This window comes from Cervus canadensis, chromosome 21 (assembly GCF_019320065.1).
Source record: "Cervus canadensis isolate Bull #8, Minnesota chromosome 21, ASM1932006v1, whole genome shotgun sequence".
Taxonomy (NCBI): domain Eukaryota; kingdom Metazoa; phylum Chordata; class Mammalia; order Artiodactyla; family Cervidae; genus Cervus; species Cervus canadensis.
In genome coordinates, this window is record NC_057406.1 from 6,096,505 (window position 1) to 6,116,638 (window position 20,134).

The 20,134-nt window shown below is 44.5% G+C and overlaps 1 protein-coding gene across 3 annotated transcripts in view; it reads left to right on the forward strand.

Moving 5' to 3' along the window:
* PACSIN2 (protein kinase C and casein kinase substrate in neurons 2) overlaps positions 1 to 20,134 on the forward strand; it is a 109,385-nt gene that overhangs the window by 31,525 nt on the left and 57,726 nt on the right. Inside the window, exon 1 of one of the 3 annotated variants that reach the window (XM_043440040.1) lies at positions 11,866 to 11,947. The exons of the other annotated variants lie outside the window; for them this stretch is intronic. The gene's annotated coding sequence lies outside the window, so the exon portion shown is untranslated. Of the gene's footprint in view, positions 1 to 11,865; positions 11,948 to 20,134 lie in introns of those variants that run through there. 3 annotated transcript variants of the gene reach the window in all.

Consider the following 20,134-nt stretch of genomic DNA (forward strand, 5'->3'; position numbering starts at 1 on the left):
CAAACCCAGATCTTCTGCATTGCAGACAGATTCTTTACCAACTGAGCTATCAGGGAAGCCCTATACATTCTACAAATACCAATCAGTTTATTGGTTCTATGAGATACAGGAATCGTCTCCTAGTTTGGGCATGTCTTTTTACTTTCATTATGTTGTCTTTTGTTAAACATTTAAGTTTCCAATGTAGTTGACAGTATTACTCTTTTTTTTTTTTTTAACATGATTGGTATTTTTAAGGACTTTGAAAAAGGAACACTTTCCTGCTTGGAAGTTATATTCTGTATTTTCTTTTAACAGTTTTAAGTTTTTGCTTTTCATATTTAACCCTTAGTCTTTCTGGAGTTGATTTGTAACTGATTTGGGGTTTTGGTGTGAGGTAAAAATCTAGTTTTCTTTTCTTCTGAGTGGATGTTCGACTGAGTCAGCATCACTACTGAATTGCCCTTCTGCACTCTGGGACTCTGCCTCTGTCACCTAGGAAATCAAGAAATTTGTGTCACTCTGTGACGTTTTCTAAATTAAAACTTTTTTTCTGTTTGGTAAAATATGTGTAACATAAAATTCACCATTTTGACTATTTTAATGTATAATTTTGTGGCATTAAGTACCTCCACGTTGTTGTGCAGCAATCACCATCATCCATCCATCCATCTATCTCCAGAACTTTTTCATCTTTCCAAACTGAATCTCTGTCCCCACTGAATGATAACTCTCCTCTCCTTTCTCCCCCCAACCTGGGGGTCTATTTCTAGTCCATACCTGGTTAATACAGCACAAGAATAGGCAACCCTCCCTTCCTCTGTTCTGCTTTTAAATAGAATTATTTTAGTTTTATCTTCCTGATGAGTAAATCACAAGAAAGAGGACTTTGATGGAAAGGATCTCTGTATCCCTTGAAAGCACTTAACTTTGTGGTGAGCATATGGTGGGAGCTTAATAAATGTTAATAATTGAGCATTGGAGCTCAGCTTGAGAGAGTGTGTAAGTCCGTCTCACTCAGGTTCGGACCTGTGAGAGAGTCAGAGTGTGACCAAAACAGCACCTTTGGAACAGGCCCGGTGGATGTGGTGTGACCTAACTCGTACACAGCGCTTGCCAGTGGACTTGCTAATCCTCCCTGACCTCCGTGCCAGGCTTTGGCACAGCCTGCACAGAGGTCAGGGTCTGCAGAGCAGGGATGCTTGCTCTGGAGGCTGCCTTGCGTCGGTGTGGGATGGAGAGAAGAGAGGTGGGAGGTGCTGACCTTCTTTCCTGCAGTTGAGCAGACTGACGCGGAGTGAAATGAGCTTGTGATGCCACGGCTGGCAGGTGGTGAGCTGGGGTTGGTTCTTGGCTGCGAGTGGAGGCTTGGCATTCACACCTGAGCTGCATGTGCCCAAGGGCAAGGCTGCCATTTCTCTCATGGATTTTTCTCCTCTTCTTTTGATATGTGCTGTGCCCCTAGGTGCTAAGCGCTGTCCTTGGTGCCAAGGAAACACGGGCTGCGAGGCAGGTTGGGGAAGGATGCGGGGACAGGCACGGCCCTCAGATTGGATGGAGTACAACAGCCTGCTTCTGCAGCAGCTCGAAGACGGGAGCACCCACCCTGCTGGGTATTTGGGGAAGGGGGCTGTGCCTGGCACTGGTGTGGGGCCGGTCAGACCTGCTGGAGCCCAGGCATGTGGCCCGAGAGCTTGCCCTCGAGCCCTGTAGAACTGACAGATGTGTAAAGTTGAAGGTATATTTGGAAAGTTTCTAGTTTAAGAAAAGGTTAAAAAAAGAAATGGGAAAAGCCTATGCAGACTTTTCTTAATGTGGCATTAAAGGATGAAGCCTCAGTGGAGGGCAGTCGAGGGCAGTGATACTCTGTGCAGACTCCCAGTTGTGCACTTCAGAGCACTGGGGAAGTTTTGACCAGGATGTTGTAAGACACTCTTCAGGGACGGGGGTAAGCAGAAGGAATGAAGTTGCTCAGGACGGATTGATCGCCTCATCGATGGGAAACGTGCAGGTCCTATCCATTTTCAAATTGTCGTTACGGAGAACAAGCACAACCGTTTTAGACTGCTGTCTTTTTTAAAGCTTATTTTAAAAACATCAGTGCTGGTTTTCTCTTTGTCTTTCAGTGATCTTGTTGCAGGGCATTTTGGACAGGAGTCTGTCACATAGACTGTTCTTTGGGCTGACATACAAGCACACGACATGTTTGCTTCTGTGTGAAGGCAGACGTCCGGCCGCTCTACCATAGGTGCTTGCTTTGGCCTTGCCCCCGGCCACAAAAGTCATCTTAAATCTGGTTCAGAATGCACAAAACCCCCACATACTGTTCATAGTTTGAAAATCCAGGTCTGCTTTTTTTCCTAGAACTGCGTCCAGTTTCAAATGTAGGACCATGCTGTTATAAAGAAGCTTTAAATGCAAAGCTATTTAAAAGCACGAATGAGCTCTCACAGGCTTGGTTGTTCCAAGCACGGTCTCCAGGTCAGAACGACAGAAGGCAGAATCCTGCAGTGCTGCTCCCAGCACCCCCTCGTTGAGTGCTGCAACTTCAGGTCTCCTGGTGCTCAGTTCTGAAGGCAGTTCAGCCCTTCTCTAGAAACATAAACTGCTGTTTTTTAAAATGGACTATTATACAGTAGTGTGTAATACCTCCTCCTTCTATTGCTTTCAGCTTAGTGGTAACCTGCAGCCCCTCAGAGACTGCTGCGTGAATGAAGAGAGGTGCTGTGAGGGGGCACTGGCAGGAGAAAACTTGGGGGAGCTGGGGGCAGCTTAAGGAGACCAGTTCGATGCCTAAGCAGCACAGCTCTGGGTGGAGTGGGGAGAGCAAGCAGGGCAGCCTTGACGTTAGGAGGTCTCTCCTGGCTGTCAGCAGTTCACCTTCACAGGCAAGGCTCCATGTCCAGCAGCGTGCTGCCACCCATCACCTGGTGTGGAGGGGTCCTCACTTTGGGTCTGACTGGTGTTTTTCACATTGTTAGACCCGGCTTATGAGTTTGCAGGAAGAATATTTCCAGGTGAAGTGCTGTCCTCTTCGCGTTGTATCAGGGTGTGGTGATATCAGCGTGGCGTGTCATTGCAGAGGTCCACCTCGCAGGCTTAGTATTCTTATTCCTTGGTCCTATACATGTTTTATGTGGCTCTGGGCTTCCCTGGTCGCTCAGATGGTAAAGAATCCGCCTGCAATGCAGGAGACCCAGGTTCGATCCCTGGGTTGGGAAGACCCCCTGGCAACCCACTTCAGTATTCTTGCCCGGAGAATTTCAAGGACAGAGGAGCCTTGCAGGCTACAGTCCATGGGGTCTCAGAGAGTCTGACACGACTGAGTGACTAACCCTTCACTTTCTGTGGCTCTGCCTCCCCACTGGGTCACTAGTTCTTTCAGGCTAGGACCCCTGCTCTGCTTGCTTTGTGCCCTGTCCCTGCATGGGGACGCGTGCTGTGGACCGCCGGGTCATGTGAAGACATATTTGAGTTGCATGCTTCTGTGAGCATTTAACACTTTTCATAATCACAGATGAACTAAAAGGTTGACCATGTGCTGATAACTGTTGAAACTAGGGGTCGTTGTTCTAATCTCTTTTTTTTATATGTTTAACATTTTCCATAAAAAATAAAGAGAAAAACATTTCCAGTCTACAGGTATAATGAATCCCAGGTTGTCTTGATAGTGTAGGTGTTGTGATGTTGGTTGTTACCAGAGCTGTTCAGGTTTGTTACTCATCTTAAACATGCTTGGTTCTTCCTCAGGGGAGCCCAGCCTGGCAGTCTGTGATGACCTAGAGAGGGGGGATGGGGAAGGGGAGGGAGGCTCCTGAGAGAGGTGATGTATGTGTAATTATGGCCGATTTGTGTTGTTGTATGGCAGAAACCAACATTTCCTCCGATGGGAGGAAAATTGCTCTACGATGATGTGTTGGTTTCTGCCATACAACAACACAAGTGCAGAGTAACCACTGCCAGGCTGAGCAGCTCGTTTTCTCCCTGTGGCTCCTGCCAGGTTGCCTGCAGCGTGTCCTTGAACTATGCTGGATTGGACACTCTCAGATACTCAGCCCCGTCAGCCTCTTGGCAAAGTCCCCTCACTTTATCTTCCTTCATGAGACCTTCTGAACTAGCTGTCCGTATCCATACCTTGTTCCTTGTGGTCATTGTGAATTTGTTTCCATTTGGATTGTTGTGGCATTGGTTCACTAATTTTCCAGTTCACTGATTTACTGATTACCTGCTCCCTGAATTTCCTGGGGGTCAACCTTGTGCTGCTGCTGCCTGAGTATGCGCCTCCTTTGTTTCACCCCTACCCTTGGAGAAGCCCCCTTGACCCTCCCCTGACTTAGTTGTGATCAACATCCTCTGGAGCTTCCAGATCAGGAAGTGGTCTCCATGGCTACCATTGCTAAGCACATAGGTATACCTTGTCCCCTCAATCTTCCCAAGCCCTGAGGTGGTTACTGAGGCTGTCGTCATGGTCCAGGTAGAGGAGCAGGAAGCTTACAGGCTTGCCAAGCTCTGCGTCTGCTCACTCTGCCCCTCTCTGTTGCCTGACCCCACTCAGTGCTGCTTTTCCCACGCAGAAGGCTGGGAAGGGCCCTCTAGGGACCAGCCTGTTACCTGGTCTGTGTCTTCACACATGCCAGAGTGTGACTGGGCACATGGTGTTAAAAGACTCTTCAGTATAATAGTGTCGATTGTAAATGGTGGAAGTAGAAGAAAAACATAAAATTTGTAAAACAAGACACATTTTTAAGTTTGTAGTTGGTATTATATTTAAAATTGTATTTCAGACTGAGAATGGAAGCTTTTAGAGGTTAGAGACCATGTCTTTTAAATTGAATTTACGTAACACTCAATAATGCCTACAAGTTTTAGATCCATTTATTAAACACTTAATGTCTTCTTATTGCATGCCAAATTGAAGTATAGTATTGAAAATCTTGAATAGGTATTCAGATGTTTCTTGGCCCATGTAGTTCTTGATATTTTCCATCTTTCCCATAATCTGATCCTTAACACAGGTCCAAAATGGGGAAGGAGAAAGGGAAAGGTAATGATAGCATTCTGGTGTGCTTAGGATCACAACTTCATTTATTTACATATTTATACCCCTCCTAGTTTCACAGAGGATTTGAATTGGTTGTTTGGGACTATCAAAAAAAATAAATAAGGTCAGGATTGGCTGAGCCAGTTGACTGTAGATGGCGGGCATCTCTGGGTTCACTATCTGGCGGCTGTAATATGGTGGCTTGATGGCTGCAACACCCTTTGTTTACTGATATGACAGGCTATATTTTAGTTCACATACCCGTAATGAAGGGGGCTGGTCAGTGAAGTTGGGAACTGTCATCCAGTGCCCTGTGCTCTCCCCTGGGGAAGAGGAAGCCATAGCCAGAAGTGCAGAGTGAGCAGCCCTTGCTTACCTGACTCAGCTCAGGGGCCCCCTCTCCTGGGGAGTCTTCCAGCACCTCCTCCCAGCCTCCCCCTACTTCACTCCTTAGGTGTGGAGGTCTAACAGTACGGGTCACTTGTCACACTGTGTGGTTCTCTGGGAGCTTGTCTGTCTACCATGCTGCCCTCTAAGCAGCTTAAGGAAAAGTGTGATGAATTATTTAGCTTGTGATTTCCAGAGTCTAGCAGAGAGAGTGTCCATATAAGTAAGCAAGTGGTAAAATCACGCCAATAAGCCTCCAATAAAACATTAACACAGTGTGTCTCTAACTCTATTCCTGAAAATACCCCTAAACTCACCACAAACTCTGTTTGCCTCTCTTGAATTCAGACCATCTTCTTTGGGTAGTTGCCCAAAGAAGGCTCAAGGTGTTCCTGGGACTGGGGGCAGTGGAGGAAGCTGTGTGACCGCTTAACCGCCGAGATGTGTTAGAGGTCCAGGTGTTGCTTCTCACGGCATTTTATAAAATGCACGAGGAAAGATTTGCATGTTTTTCTCTATCACATTGGTGCTTTGAAGTTTTTCTTAATTGGGCTGTCTGCTTTAATTAGTCTGGCTTCATATTTTCTTTCTTTTTTCCCTTTCTTTCTTTCTTTTCCTTTTTTAAAACCTTTGGTCAAGTATCAAAGAAGCAAAGAAGCTTACATAAAAGGTTTTAACTTTTTTTTTTTTTTACTTTGCCAAAGATAGAACAGGCCCTTAGTTCAGCTTGTCCTGCCACCTTCTTTGATAGAGAATGTTAGACATTTGGCCTGGTTTTATTCCTTTTTCTGTACACAGGGGAGAAGAGTAAAGGTAAAATGGCTCTATCTATGTTTCAGTTCATGAGCGATACGAGAGGCTGACTGGGAGGACTTGAACATAGCTGCTACCCTCTCCCCAACCAAACCAACCAAATCAAACCAAACAGAAAAAGACTGGACTGTTTACATAACCTATTTATGAGCATGGTAGAGTTCTAGAATTTAAGATTTACTTCTCATTTGAAAAAAAAGAGAAAAGTGAATACCTGTAATTATTGTATTAGATTTTACTTGTTTACTGACTGTCAAACAGCCATTGAGACCTGTCACAAGAGCTGCCGTTCCTAAGTTGCTGACTGGTGTGATCACATTTTTACTGCAGTGATGACAGAGAGAACCGAGCTAACCTGTTTAGAAAGTGGACCATTCGGGCTCCTCAGAGTCATTTGTGTGTGTTAGAGGATCAGTTATTCTAAGGACTGAGCCCTAGTAAAATGCATGGAGTGCCGCCGTAGCTTTAGCCTCTGCACCTGAGGACCTTGCCCGCAGTTCCTGGAGAATGCCGGTCGCTGTGGCGCTGCTGATGCCGATGCTGGGAGCGGGAGGAACTTGTGCTTTCCAAGTTCCGCAGTGGGCTCCATCCCTCCTCTCTTTCTTCCTTCTCTCCTGTCTTCTCCCTTCCTTATTCTTCCCTCTGCCTTTTCTCTTTACAGAGATACTATTTTACATACAATTGAATGGCCTCATTTAGAGGCTGTGACAGACGGGTACCCTTGTGCAGCCACTGTCCTTGTCAGGATACAGGACATTTCCGTCACTTCAGGGAGTCTCTTGTGCCCCTGTGCAGGCAGCACCCCAGTCCCAGGCATGCACTGACCTGTCACCCTAGGTGAGTTTGCCTGGTTTACAATTTCATATGAGACACACAGTACGTACCTTTCACATCTGGTTTCTTGCTCACCATGGTATTTCTGTGGTTCATTCACTTTACATCTGTTAATGGCTCTTGCCTTTTAAATGCCAAGGAGTTTTTCACCGGGTGTCCTAATGTCCTGTATGGAGAAGTGCAGCAGAGAAATCAGGGCTCCGGAGGGGTACACGCATAGGCTGTCTGTAACCCCCCCTGCTCCCAACTTTCCCTAGCACTGGAGGAAGGCTGAGAGGAAGAGCCGGAAGACAAATGGAGATCTGTGTGTGTATGTGTGTGTGTGTGTGTGTGGGTGGGTGGGGGGAGGGGGAGTGTCACCTTTTCACACTCAGAGCCTTGAGTCTTGCTAGTCTGTAAGTGTTGGGCTTCTCAGAATGCTTTTCTGGTTACCTTCAGCTTGTGGCAGCCAGTGTGATCTTGGTACTTGTCTTTCTAGAGATAGGGGGATGGGCATTCCTAGGCATTTAAGGTCTTGTGACCAGTGAGACTGCTCTAGGTCTTCTGCATGACTTCCGCCATCCGTGCTGGCGCTCGGCCAAGGCCACGTTCAGAGACACAGGAGCTGGGAAGCCCATTTGGTGTGCGGTCGCCAGGTCCCCCCCGCCTCTCACCCCAGCCTCGGCCTGGGAGTTGTCTAGCCGCTGTGGTGCTCTATCCTGGCTCAGCTGTTAGCTCTAACCCAGTTGGGAGGAATGAAGCACAGAATTGTATTTGCATTGCTCTGTTAACAACCCAATTACTGTGCCTGTAACCTTGCTAAGTATCACCTTGTGAGAGGCAGTGGTCACTTAGGACTCGGGGGAAAGCACCGTGCGGGGGTGATAGCTAAAGGGTATGGCGTTTCTTTTTGAGATGATGAAAATTTCCTAAGCCACGGATGATGGTTGCCATATCTGTGAATATACTGAAAACCACTGAGTTGTACACTTTAAATGGTTGAATGGTGTGGTATCTGAATTATGTCTCAAACCATTTTTTTTAAAGTGTGGTTTAGAGCCAGGACAGACCAGTTGATGAATGGGGGGGAAACTGACATCCCATATGATGTGACCTATTGCTAAATATCCTAGTTTTCTTCACAGCGCTAGTTCCATGGGGTGGGGTGGGGCATGTGTGTGTGTGTGTGTGTGTGTGTGTGTGTGTGTGTGTGTGTGTGTGTGTGTGTGTGTGTGTGTGTGTGTGTGTGTGTGTGTGTGTGTGTGTGTGTGTGTGTGTGTGTGTAAGAGTGTGGTCAGGAGGGGATGGGCTTCAAAGTGTCAGGTGAACCTGAGTTTGAATCCCCATCTGGCTGTTGTTAGCTAGGTGTCTGTAGTGGTTTCTTCTCCATAAAAAGGGACTAGTAGTACCTATGTTATGTAGTCTTTTAAACGAGCTCGGCAGGCGCAGCCATTTTCAGCATGTGACAGTCATATAGCAAAGTATCAGGGGGAAGAGGTAGATGGTCAGACGTCCCAATGTCTGTGAACTGTGCTCAGTTAAGGACTGTTCGTTTGAATCCCCCTGCTGACGTGCGTTGGTCACAGTGGCAGAGGTCAGCTAATTTGCTGGACTCTCAGCTTCTGAATTTTTTTCTGCTTTAATCCACGTGGTTTGAGTAGGTCAGTGATAAGCTCTTAGATAACCCACTCATGTCCCCTGCTTCATGAAGCCTTCCCACCTGGGTTGCTGCTCCCTTCACACTGATCCCTCAGCCCTTGAGGCATGCTGGTTCTAGTATTTATCAGCTCGTGCCATTTTAGTTATTTATACTTCTGTCCTGCCCATATGCTATGAGCAATGCAGGGCAGGGACCTTGGCTTTCCAGTTATGGGGCCCTGAGGCCCTAAGCACTGTGCCTGGTGCTAATGTTTGTTGAATGAATGCCCAATGGTTTTAATCCTGGGGACAAGCCAGATTGGAACTGGAAATACCAGTTTAGGCACCGTGTGCTGGAGGTTAGCCGTGGGTTTTCCTGGAGCAGTGTTTCTGCCCCAGCACCAGTTCAAAGGGCTGCACCCTGCCCCAGGATCGGGAGCGGCCACAGGGCCCGGAGAGCTTCCCTCCTGCCAGGAAGCTGCTGGTGAGGGGTGCCCGGAGTTATGGGGAGGGAGAGAGTGCCCTGGCCGCACTGGAGAGCTGGTCTTATTACCTCATAGTCCTGCTGCTATTTGTGTTCTTACTTGATTCCTATAAAATTTGCACTAAGCAGCAGCTGTAGCCAGGACCCATTTCTGATCCTTCAGCGGAGCCGAGATGGAGAGGCAGTGTGTGCAGTGGGTAACAAATGGACTCTGGAGGCTGACCCCCTGGGGCTGGACCCCCAGCTCCAGGGCACAGGGCAAGTAGTATAAGCTCTCTGTGCCTCAGTTATCTCACCTGGAAAATGAAGGAGGTGAAATGAAGGCAGAAGGAGAAAAGGGCAACAGAGGATGAGATGGTTGGATGGCATCACTGATTCAATGGACATGAACTTCGGCAAACTCCAGGAGGTGGTAAAGGACAGGGAAGCCTGGCATGCTGCAGTCCATGGGGTCGCAGAGAGTCGGATATGACTGGGCAACTGAACAACAACAACGTTTACACTCATAGGGTTATTTTCGTGATTAACCATACATAAAGTAAGCACTCAATAAATGTTTATTGAGCAGCCAGTGTTTGTTGGATTTACAAAAAATAAAGAGGATGAGGCTTTTAAATTTTGCTATGATTGCCCCTCTAGCCAAGAGTGGGGCTCTGGGACAAAGAAGAGAATTCTGTCATGCTACTTGACAGCAAGGCAAAGTACACAGTCGGCTTGCTTTGCTAAAACTCAGGTGTTTACTGCTTCTTAGTGGAAGAAAATATCCCCAGAGAAGGGCTTTGGTGACCAGGTTTTTATGCTGCCTAAACTTAGCTGCACATGCTCTGAAAGAACTGCCATTAGTTTTAGAAAGCCTGTCTTGGTGTGGTTAAGTATGCTGAAATCATTTCAGCCTGAAATCATTTTTCGTCTTGCTCAGCCTTGTCCAGCCTTCTTGTCCATCATTGGAGAAAATGATCTTTGCGGCATTAAACCCTCAGTTCCTGATGCTGCCTGACCCTCAGCAAACCCCGGGATGAAGTGGCCAGCCTCTCTGCAGACCAGAGGATGCTACTCTGGTGTGCATACCTTTGTAAGGGTGTAATTGACCTAACTCAGCTGGCTGCAGAGCACAGTGAAATCTGTGTTGGGTTGACTTCTGAGAAATGGGATATTTCCTGCCATATCAGTAAATGAGGATGTCACATAACTGTCAACTTTTAGACTGTGAATTTTTTTTTTAAGTCATTGCTTCTCCTTTGTTGTTGTTGTATGGTTGTTGTTGTATGGGGAGGGTGAGGGGAAGGTGGTATAGTTTTCTGAGTAGTGTGAATTATTATTGTATGTCAAATAATTGAGGCTATTGTTGATATTGATATTGTCTTTGCTTTATTGGTGTTTTTCCATTAAGGACTTTCTAAACATGAGATTTTGGGAAGAGATTTTTAACCAATTCTGTTCTGTGTTATAAGGTCAGACTAGATGTCTGTTTTTAACTTAACATTTTTGAATGAAAATGGGTAGTAATGTATATCCACTTAGCATAATTTTCCCTTGTATATTCTTTGGTTAATTACATATTTTCTGAGAAAATATTTTAGGGACACGGGCAGTGTTAGGGACACTGGCAGGCTTAGGGACACTGAGCCCTTGAAGGATTTGTTCTTGTCTCTTTTTACGGATTACTTTGAATCTTCTCTTTCTTGCAGTGTTTATATTTTTGATGTTGTTGCATAAGTTTTTAAAACACTTTTTATCCAGGTATAAATATATATGTACACATAAAAGTGCACAAATTATAAGTGTGTATACCAATGGATTTTCACAAATCATCACACCCATAACAGCTCAAAAATCAGAGTGCTGCTCAGAGCATTCCTGGTAATCTCTTCCTTTCCCCTCTGCCCTGTCCTCACTCAGCAGAGAGTCATGCCTCCTCTTTATCTAACAAGAATTATACAGGATGTTCTTGTGGGCACATACATTTTTAAATGAGACAGGACCTCTTCCTTCTCACCGCAAGTTATGTATATATTTTTTCTTCCTTCACTTTCAGTTCTTTGTAAAACTCTCAGAAGTCAGGTGTTTTGTGTTTGATGCTCACTTCTAGGGAATTACACTTGCGTATTTGAGTGCCCGAGCTCCGAGGAGGCAGTCATGCTGCTGAGATCGGGGTCCCCTGCCAGTGTCCAGCCTGAGTCTGCGTCAGGTTTCCCTGCACGTCCCCCTGTCAGACTGCTTTGCCTTAAACGTGTGGAGTCACAGAGAGAAGTGGAGCTCTACACGTAGGGGCAATGGAAGATTATGCTGTGCATATAAATCCCTGTCACGTTAACTCCTGGCTCCTTAGATACGGAGTGGATCTTTTTCCCTCGTAAGTGGAAGGATCCTGAATACAGGAAGAGATTCCAAGATGATCACATACAGTGTAAGTTAGTTCATATGCAGGTTGATTTGAGGTGGTGGGGGGGTGATATGACCTTTGTTCTCAGTCTCTCTGATTTTTCATGAATACCGAGATTTCTGTTTGTCTACTTTCTGGGGAAAAAAAAAAGGAAGCTCTGCTGTGATGGTGCTAGCAGGCTCACAGCAGCGATCTGAGAACCTGGTGCCTGTAGGGTGAATGCAGCAGCGAAGGGGAATGGCCTTATCGCGGCTGCAAGGAGTCGGCAGCCAACAGGAAATGATGAAATGTGCTGGGAGAATTCTGCTGGGAGCTGAGGTCAGACATACCAGCAGGGTCGGGAGGAGGCAGGTACGGAAGCAGATCTGCAAAGTTAGGCAGTTGAAGCTGCTGCCTGCAACAGGAAAACGTGAGTGTGCTGTTTAGAACCTGCTTTTCCTTTAAGAGAGACCTTTTGAAAGTAAAATTTTCATTGATCTTTTTTTTTTTTTCCTGAGTGATTGATGTACCAGAACTCTTACCTTTTAAGCACACCTTGTTTAGAGCTTCTTAATGGAAATGCTTACGCAGTTCAATATCGGCTGAAGAGTGTGGAGTGTTCTATCCAAAACACTTTGAGAAAATGTCAAAGTAAATGTTTGATTTTCTTGATGAATACATTTTGACCGAAACTAAATGAAGGTCTATGCTTTATAATTTCTACTCTGGTTTTAGAACATATGTGCATGCTTCATTTCAAAATAGATTAAATAATAAAGAATAATTAAAGAGTAAATTAAAAACTTTGGCATGTTTTATTTTAGAAAGCTTGCATACCTCTAGCTGTATGTTTTTCTTACTGAGTAGCTGAATGAATTACTTGAGTTAGCTTTTAATAAAGAGTTGGTTTTTTTCCCCCCTACTGTCAGGCATTATGTTTATCACATGCTGCCATTTCCTTTCTTAACAGCCAAATCTAATCTGCAAACATGTAACTGGGACGTGTGAGAGAAAATGAACAAATTAGCTTTTCCAGTTGACTGTAATTGCTGTTTCATGACCGTCTTTTCCAGAATCCCAGGATCAGCTTGCCGCTTGCTCCAAGGCCCCTCCTCCATCTTTCTCCTCATCAGTTCTTATTTTTCTTCTCAGCTGGACCCTGTGCCCTTGTCCCCATCCATTGCTATCACTGGACACTTTGTTTTCATTTTTATTGGATAGTAAAATGTAAAACTTTTATGGTTTCAATAGCTGAGCAGCTTTACATACATATTTTTTCTTTTCTTGGAAGTCATTTTCTGGAATTAAAACATTGGCCCTCTCTCTCTTTTCTTTGTTTATGCAGTACTGTAATTCTAGTTACAAGATTTTTTTTTAAAAATTCCTGATACTTAAGTGATTCATCACTAAGTGAATGTATTTATTGGGTTACCTATTGCTGTTAACATTAGAAAGGTGGTGTCCTCTATCCTCCAAAAAGTGCCATGTTAGTACAGTCTGTGCCGCGCAGAGGAGCATGTCTTCTTGTTAGGTCATTCCTAGTGGGAGGTATGTATTTCTAATACTTTCAGGATTGTATATTTCCTATTTTCTAGAATCCTCCCCCACCCAACATATGATATTTCTCTCAGACCTTAATCAGGTTTCACCCTTGCTCTTAGAATATCTCCTCAAAACCCTCTGTCTTCATAATGTGATATCTTACCTAATTCTCAGTGAATTTCAATGCTGCATTTATGAAAATAATAAACAAGTATCCTAGCTTCAAAATGAAGCATGTCTTAGAGGCCTGAGATTCAGGCCAGTAGTGAAAATGAGCCCCCCTCCCATACATTGTTAGTCTTCTGTTTTGCTCACCCATATAATTCTGTTATTTAGGAGGTGGCATAATTAAAAAGTTGGAACATGATCTTTAGAGTTGTAATAGCTCTTGTAGTCGTTACAGTCAGGCCCCTTCCTTTTTTTAAACCAGGAGTTAAGACCAAGAGGTGAAATGCCCTGCTGACTTGTTCAAGGTCACTTGACTTGTTGGTGGCTGGGTGAGTCTGGACCCCAGGTCTCCCAATTTCTGGGCCATTGGCCTTTCCTTTATCTGCTTTCTCCATATATTATCTCAAGATAAATTGGCCAACACTGGCTTTTTTCCTCTGATGAGTCTATTTTCAAATACTCAGCTTTTATTCAGCAATTTCCCTGAGTACCATTTGGCATAGGTGCTCAATGCATTACCTCAAGCACAGTGTTGACATTTCTCCCTCTGAGAGATTTTTCTTAAAAACAGAGTTCTCTATTTTATAAATTTTTTTTCCTCTCCCCTAAACTAGGTCTTACACAATTGATACTGTTATAAGAAAACCTCATTATATCATTATCTGCTAGATGAGAAATCCAAACTTAATAAAATCATAATTAAAGAAATCGACTGAAGTACTTGATTGTTCTTTGAAAAGAGGATTCTTCAAGATGTGAAAGGAGAACCCTGAACTCTAGGGGAGCTTTATGGCCCCTGGGAAGGAATACTGACAGCTCTGTCTTGCTGCCTCTCAGCCTGGAGTAACTGGGTTTTGGAATAGATACACTTTAAAACAATACATTAAACCGTAAGTAAAGGGGGTAATGATTGAATTTATAAAAATGAAATTTACCCACAACCTTCCAGAGACATTTAAAAATGGTCTCTCCTAAATATTGAATTTGGATCCTCCGAAATTCAAGTATGGGAATTAGATGCAAGTAGAGGCATGCTGAGAACAGTGTGTGACTGTTCTCAGCCCTTGATGTGGCTCCCACTCTGCCCAGAGTCACCTTAAAATGTCTTGGAGAGGTTACAGAATAGCACTTATTTGTATTTTCTGAAGTATTTAGAGTATATATTACCAAGAATTTCTGAAACAAATACACTACAGTTTGGAAATAGGCATTTTCATAAATATTTTAACTGTACTTAAAATTGTGGTCGATAGCTTTATACCTGTCTTAATTTATAAAACCTGGTAATAAAGTAAGTTACATGAACAATGTTTTTCGGTACTAGGTCAGGGCTGTGTCTTTCCTTGTGGTGTTCTGGTAGCCACCTTTTTGTCACTGTCCTGAAGAAGCTACAGCTTTCGTTTCTGAGTCAGATGACCACATTGGGGGGTTGAAGAAAGGGTGAAGCCTGCTTCAGGGAGTGGTTTAGTTCACTTCTCCCATAATTTAGTTACTTTTCTTCCCCAATTAGCATTTTATATGTACTGTTACATTTTAGTACATATTAAATATAGAATATCTTAAATGGCTTCCTTTTCTTAATATGTAATTGGCTTTCTTAATATGTATATATATATAATTATACATGTATATAAACATATAATTAATATATAATGGTTCTAGTCAGTAATAAGTAACATTTGACATTCCTCCTTGCACCTAGCTATTGCCTACAGTACTGTAAATTCTGATTCTGCTTGTGAAGTTTAAAGATGTGAAGGGGGATATGATGTTGGCTTTGCTGCAGGCTGAGGAGGGTTTTAAAGGCAGCCCCTGAGGCTGCTCTTGGCCCAGAAGTCCCAGAGAGTGTGAGATGTTGGGGTCATCTGGGCCATCTTCACGTCTCTGCTTGAGGCTGCTCTTCAGACCTGCTTCTAGCTATGGCCTTAGAATCTCCTCTGAGGTTTTGAAGAAACTCCTGGTAACCCAAGTAGACCCCAGGCACTAGAAGCAGGTGAAGAGGACTGTGTGTGTTGGGGGTGGGGATGGATCGTATCAATGGAAAATATGGGCCATTGCTTTGAATGAACGAATGAGTGAATGAAAGGATTGCGTGGTCCCCTTCCCATAGAGGTTGAAGGTGCTGAAGCCGTGTCTCACCGAGCAGGTCTGACTGCATCTGCACCTCAGTCCTGCCTTGGTGTCGGGTGACAGGCTAGGTGTCTGCTTAGCATCTCCAGCAGCCTGGGAATCTGCCCTGTTTTGTTTTCATTAGACTGTCATACATGAATCATAAGACATGAATCTCTATGTGGACTCACAAGCTTATTGTTCTATTTTTGGATAACTTAAAGAATCTAACAGAAGGTGTCCTGAATTTGAAATGTGTGCCAGTGGCTATCACAATAGTATGTGATTTAAAATTTCTTACTGTTAATGTGAAGCGTGTGCTACACATTTCATACTGTCTTGTTTCCCATTGAGATTTGTTCTGCAGTAGTCCTTGAGGGAGATCAGGGAGAATGATTTTTCAGGAAAATGCTTACCTGACAAAATGTTATTGATGAAATTAACAGGGCTAAAATGTTGAACTTACCAATTTGGAATTCCCTTTGATTCTCACATTCCTAACACATTAGTAGTGCTTGTTTAGCAAACTCAATGAAGCCCAGGGCAATATGGGGACAATGAAGTGATCTCTCTGTGGTTCTTTTCTGATATCAGCTGACACAAAAGGGAAACAGCACAGGGCACAATGGCCTGATGACCAAATATCTGTTGACTTGGAAAACAGAAACATTTTGTTAATTTAGCAACTGAGGGTGTTCAGTTCAGGTTCACTTTATTCTCCAGATCGACCGTTATTGTGCAGGAAGAATGTTACACATCAAGACCAGGAGGCCATGCAGAGAAGTCTCAGGACCACTTTTTTTTTCCTTTTTTTTTTAGGCAAAATCATTGCACATTTAATGTTAACTTCTAAGGCATTAATTTGTCTTCGGCACATCCAGTAGACTTCTAAGGCTGAAGAGTTTGAATTTGGGATGGGCAAAGTTTGTCATAATGATGAAAAGTCATAATGTTAGGCTTATGTAACTTTGCTTGTTCAGCACCTGACTACTTTCGTTAATAGCTGTGCAGGCACCTGAGCCAGCTCTGTACTTATTTCCAGCATCCATTAGGTCACTACCTGGAGGGACAGTCCACCCGAATGCTGGCTGGATGGATCACTTGTTTCAGGCATGCATGTGTTCAGCTTACCTGCTTGGCAGAGTTTGTTGTGTGCTCAGTTTATGTCAGGCATGGTGCTGTAGGCCCTGGGATCCATGATGGTTGAGATTGAGTCCTTGCCCCCGAGAAGCCCCAGTCCAGACAGGTAAAGAGACTTCTAAACTCCAGGGTGAGGAGTCTCCTCACACTGGCACCTTATCTGCTGTGAAGAATGGGAGAGGTCAGGTCACACCTCAGTTTGGTGGTGTGTTTTGAGAGAGAGATTTGTCAGGTGGACAAGAGAGGCAGAGGGAAATACATACTCGAAGGCAAGGAGGTCTGAGAGAACACGCTGTGTTCAGGAGTTGGATGTGGCTGACGGTAGTATATACACAGCCGGGCTTCAGGAGCCTCAGGTTTATCAGGTCCAGGCCAGTGTTTTTCATCCTAACCCCCTTCTTCCAAATTGTCTTTTTCTCTTCGTGGCATCACCAGCTACTTTGCCGCCAAAATCGAAATTTTTTTTAAGGGTTCTCCTTCCTTTTTTTTTTCCTCTTTTGAACTTTTAATTTTGTATTGGAGATTCCCTGGTGGCTCAGACAGTAACGAATCTGCCTGCAGTGCAGGAGACCCAAGTTCCATCCATGAGTCAGGAAGATCCCCTGGAGGAGGGCATGGCAACCCATTCCAGTACTCTTGCCTGGGAAATGTCATGGACCAAGGAGTCTGGTGGGCTACAGTCCATGGGGTCACAGAGAGTCAGGCACCATTCAGCGACTAACACTTTCAACATAGCTGATTGACCATGTTGTGATAGTTTCAGGGGAACAGCGAAGGGACTCAGCCATCCATCTACTTGTATCCCCATTCTCAAAATCAGGAACTTTCAATCCTTGTTCCCCTCTGCCCCCCATTCACAGATTACTTCATCCTGTCTGTTCTTCTCTTGACTATCAGTCCTCTTTCCTGGTCTAACCCTTTCTCCTTCTTCAGTCTCCAACCTCTAGGAGGGGCACTGTCCAATGTGGTAGTTGGTAGTCATTGTGTGGCTATTTATATTAAAATGAATTAAAAATAAATACAAAAAAGTCAATCCCCCAGTTGCACCAGCTGCATTTTAAGCCCTCAATTGCTAGTGGCTGCCATATTGGACAGCCCAGCTCTACAGGCTTGATGATCTGTTCACTGCTCTCTCTCCAAGGGAACTTTCTTTCATGGGCTTTTGGTCAGGTCCCTCCTCATAACTTTTCAGATTCCCAGTGTGACCTTCAAGCTCCTGGGCCTACTAGTGCCTGTCTTGCCTTGTATTCAGCTCCTCCCTGTCTGCCCCCCTGCCGCCACATTCTCCATTCTTTCATACGTTTTAACCTCTCTCTCTCTCCAGAATACCACTCACTGTCCATGCATTCTCCTACACACTTCAGATCTAGCCCAGGAGCCCTTCACTGGCTTTCTTCCAGTTAATCTGCTTCTCATTATACTCCAGTCCTTGTGATCACCCCGCCGTATGCGCCCCTGAGAGCGCAGATGGTTGTTATCATGTGCTGCTGCTGTTTGTCTGTCGCCCTGCGGCAGGTGGAGTGACTAAGCTTTGGGGACAGATAGACTCAGTTTCAAAACTAACCATTTACTTGCCGTATGGCTCTGGGCAAGATATTTAACCTCTCTGACGCTCGGTTTCTTCTTCTGTACAATAAAGATTATGATGCTTTCTCTCCTGTGAAATGAAACCAAATGTGCAGAGCCCCCAGCACTGTCCTTAACTCAACAGCTCTTAAGTCATAGTTGAGGCTGTTCATCTAGACAGTTATCATTAGTGTCCATCCACCTTGCTAAAACTGTATCATCTACAAATAACGTTTTCATTCTTTTTTTCTAATTCTGATACTGTTTACTTACTTTTCTTGTTCTGGCTAGTCCTCCAGTACAGTCTGAACAGAAGTGGACCCGAAGAGGTGTGGCCCCTTCTCATTCCTGTGCCTTCTGTTTGCTGCAGTTCTGTGTGTGCATACGTGTGTGTGTGTGTGTGCCTTTTAAAATTGATTTATGGCTGTGGTGGGTATCCGTTGCTGTATGTGGGCTTTCTCTAGTGGCATCGAGTCGGGGCTCCTCTGACTGCAGGCTTCTCACTGCAGTGGCTTCTCTTGTTGGGGAGCATCGGCTCGAGTGTGCACAGGTTCAGTAGTTGTGGCTCTTGGGCTTAGTTGCTCTGTGGCATGTGGGATCCTCCTGGACCAGGGATCAAACCTGTGTTCCCTGCATTAGCAGGTGAACTCTTAACCTCTGGACCACCAGGGAAGTCCTGTGATCACTGATCTTTGATGTTACTATTGCCAAAAGATTATGAGTCGCTGAAGGCTCAGATAATGGTTAGTATTTTTTAGCAATAAAGGACTTTAAGGTACATTGTTTTACAGACATAATGCTATATATTGTACACTTAATACACTACAGGGGAAATGTAACTTTTACATGCACTGGGAAGCCCAAGACTTTGCGTGACTTACTTTATTGCAGTATTTGCTTTATTGCAGCGATCTGGAGCCAAACTTGGAAGATCTCTGAGGTATGCTTGTATAGTAATTAGGCATTTTATCATAAACAGAAGTTCCATTCATTTTTCTGCTTTGTAAACTGGTAACTGGAAGTGTTTTATTAGGCAGGTAACATCATAAAAATATGTGTATATGCATACATAAATGACTTAACATTGCAGATTTTTGTTTTACATTCCTAGAGTTTTCAGTGACACAACTGAGGAGTGGGCGTGTATGTCCCGCTTTCTCAAGTGATATCTGCCCCCGGGTGGGGCATGGCCAGCTAGATCCAGAGACCGGGAGGAGTTGTACTAGGGACAGGCGGCAGGGAGGGACATTTGCTGAGTGCCTCGTGTGGGCAGGCACTCACATATAAGGTGGTATTTAAATTTCTCCTTACTTCCCCCTGAGGTAGATCAGCCATGTTTATCCTCATTTCCAGGTGAGAAGAATGAGGCTTAGAAGTTGAAGCTTGCACCTGTCATAGCAACCTCTGCTAGTACAAGCCCTGCTCTCTCTTTCCCCATGTAAAGGAAACTTTATTTAGCTCATTAGCTTCAGATTGTTTCTTGATAAGTGGGTTCCCTGTTCTTTTTTCCAATTTACTGGATAGTCCTTCAGGTTATGCTGCTGCTAAGTTGCTTCAGTCGTGTCCGACTCTGTGCAACCCCATAGACGGCAGCCCACCAGGCTCCCCTGTCCCTGGGATTCTCCAGGCAAGAATACTGGAGTGGGTTGCCATTTCTTTCTCCAGTGCATGGAAGTGAAAAGTGAAAGTGAAGTCTCTCAGTCGTGTCTGACTCCTAGCGACCCCATGGACTGCAGCCTACCAGGCTCCTCCGTCCATGGGATTTTCCAGGCAAGAGTACTGGAGTGGGTTACCATTGCCTTCTCCGTCAGGTTATGGGAACTTTTTAAAAAATAAAATCATCATCAAGTTTGAATTCAGTTGTCAGTTTGTCACTTCAGGTCCACACTGGCCCTGTGTCTTTCCTTCCTTATAACAGAATGCTTTGGCTCCAGCTTGTATGTTTGAACGAAAAGAATAGTGTCTTGAGAAAGTGTCCCCATAGTTAGGTGAATAGATAGCTACAAAGTACTTAAAACCAAACCCTTTTGTGGTTACATGACTTTTTTTTTTCTTTTTTAACTTCAAAGGCACATATTTACAGCACAGCTTG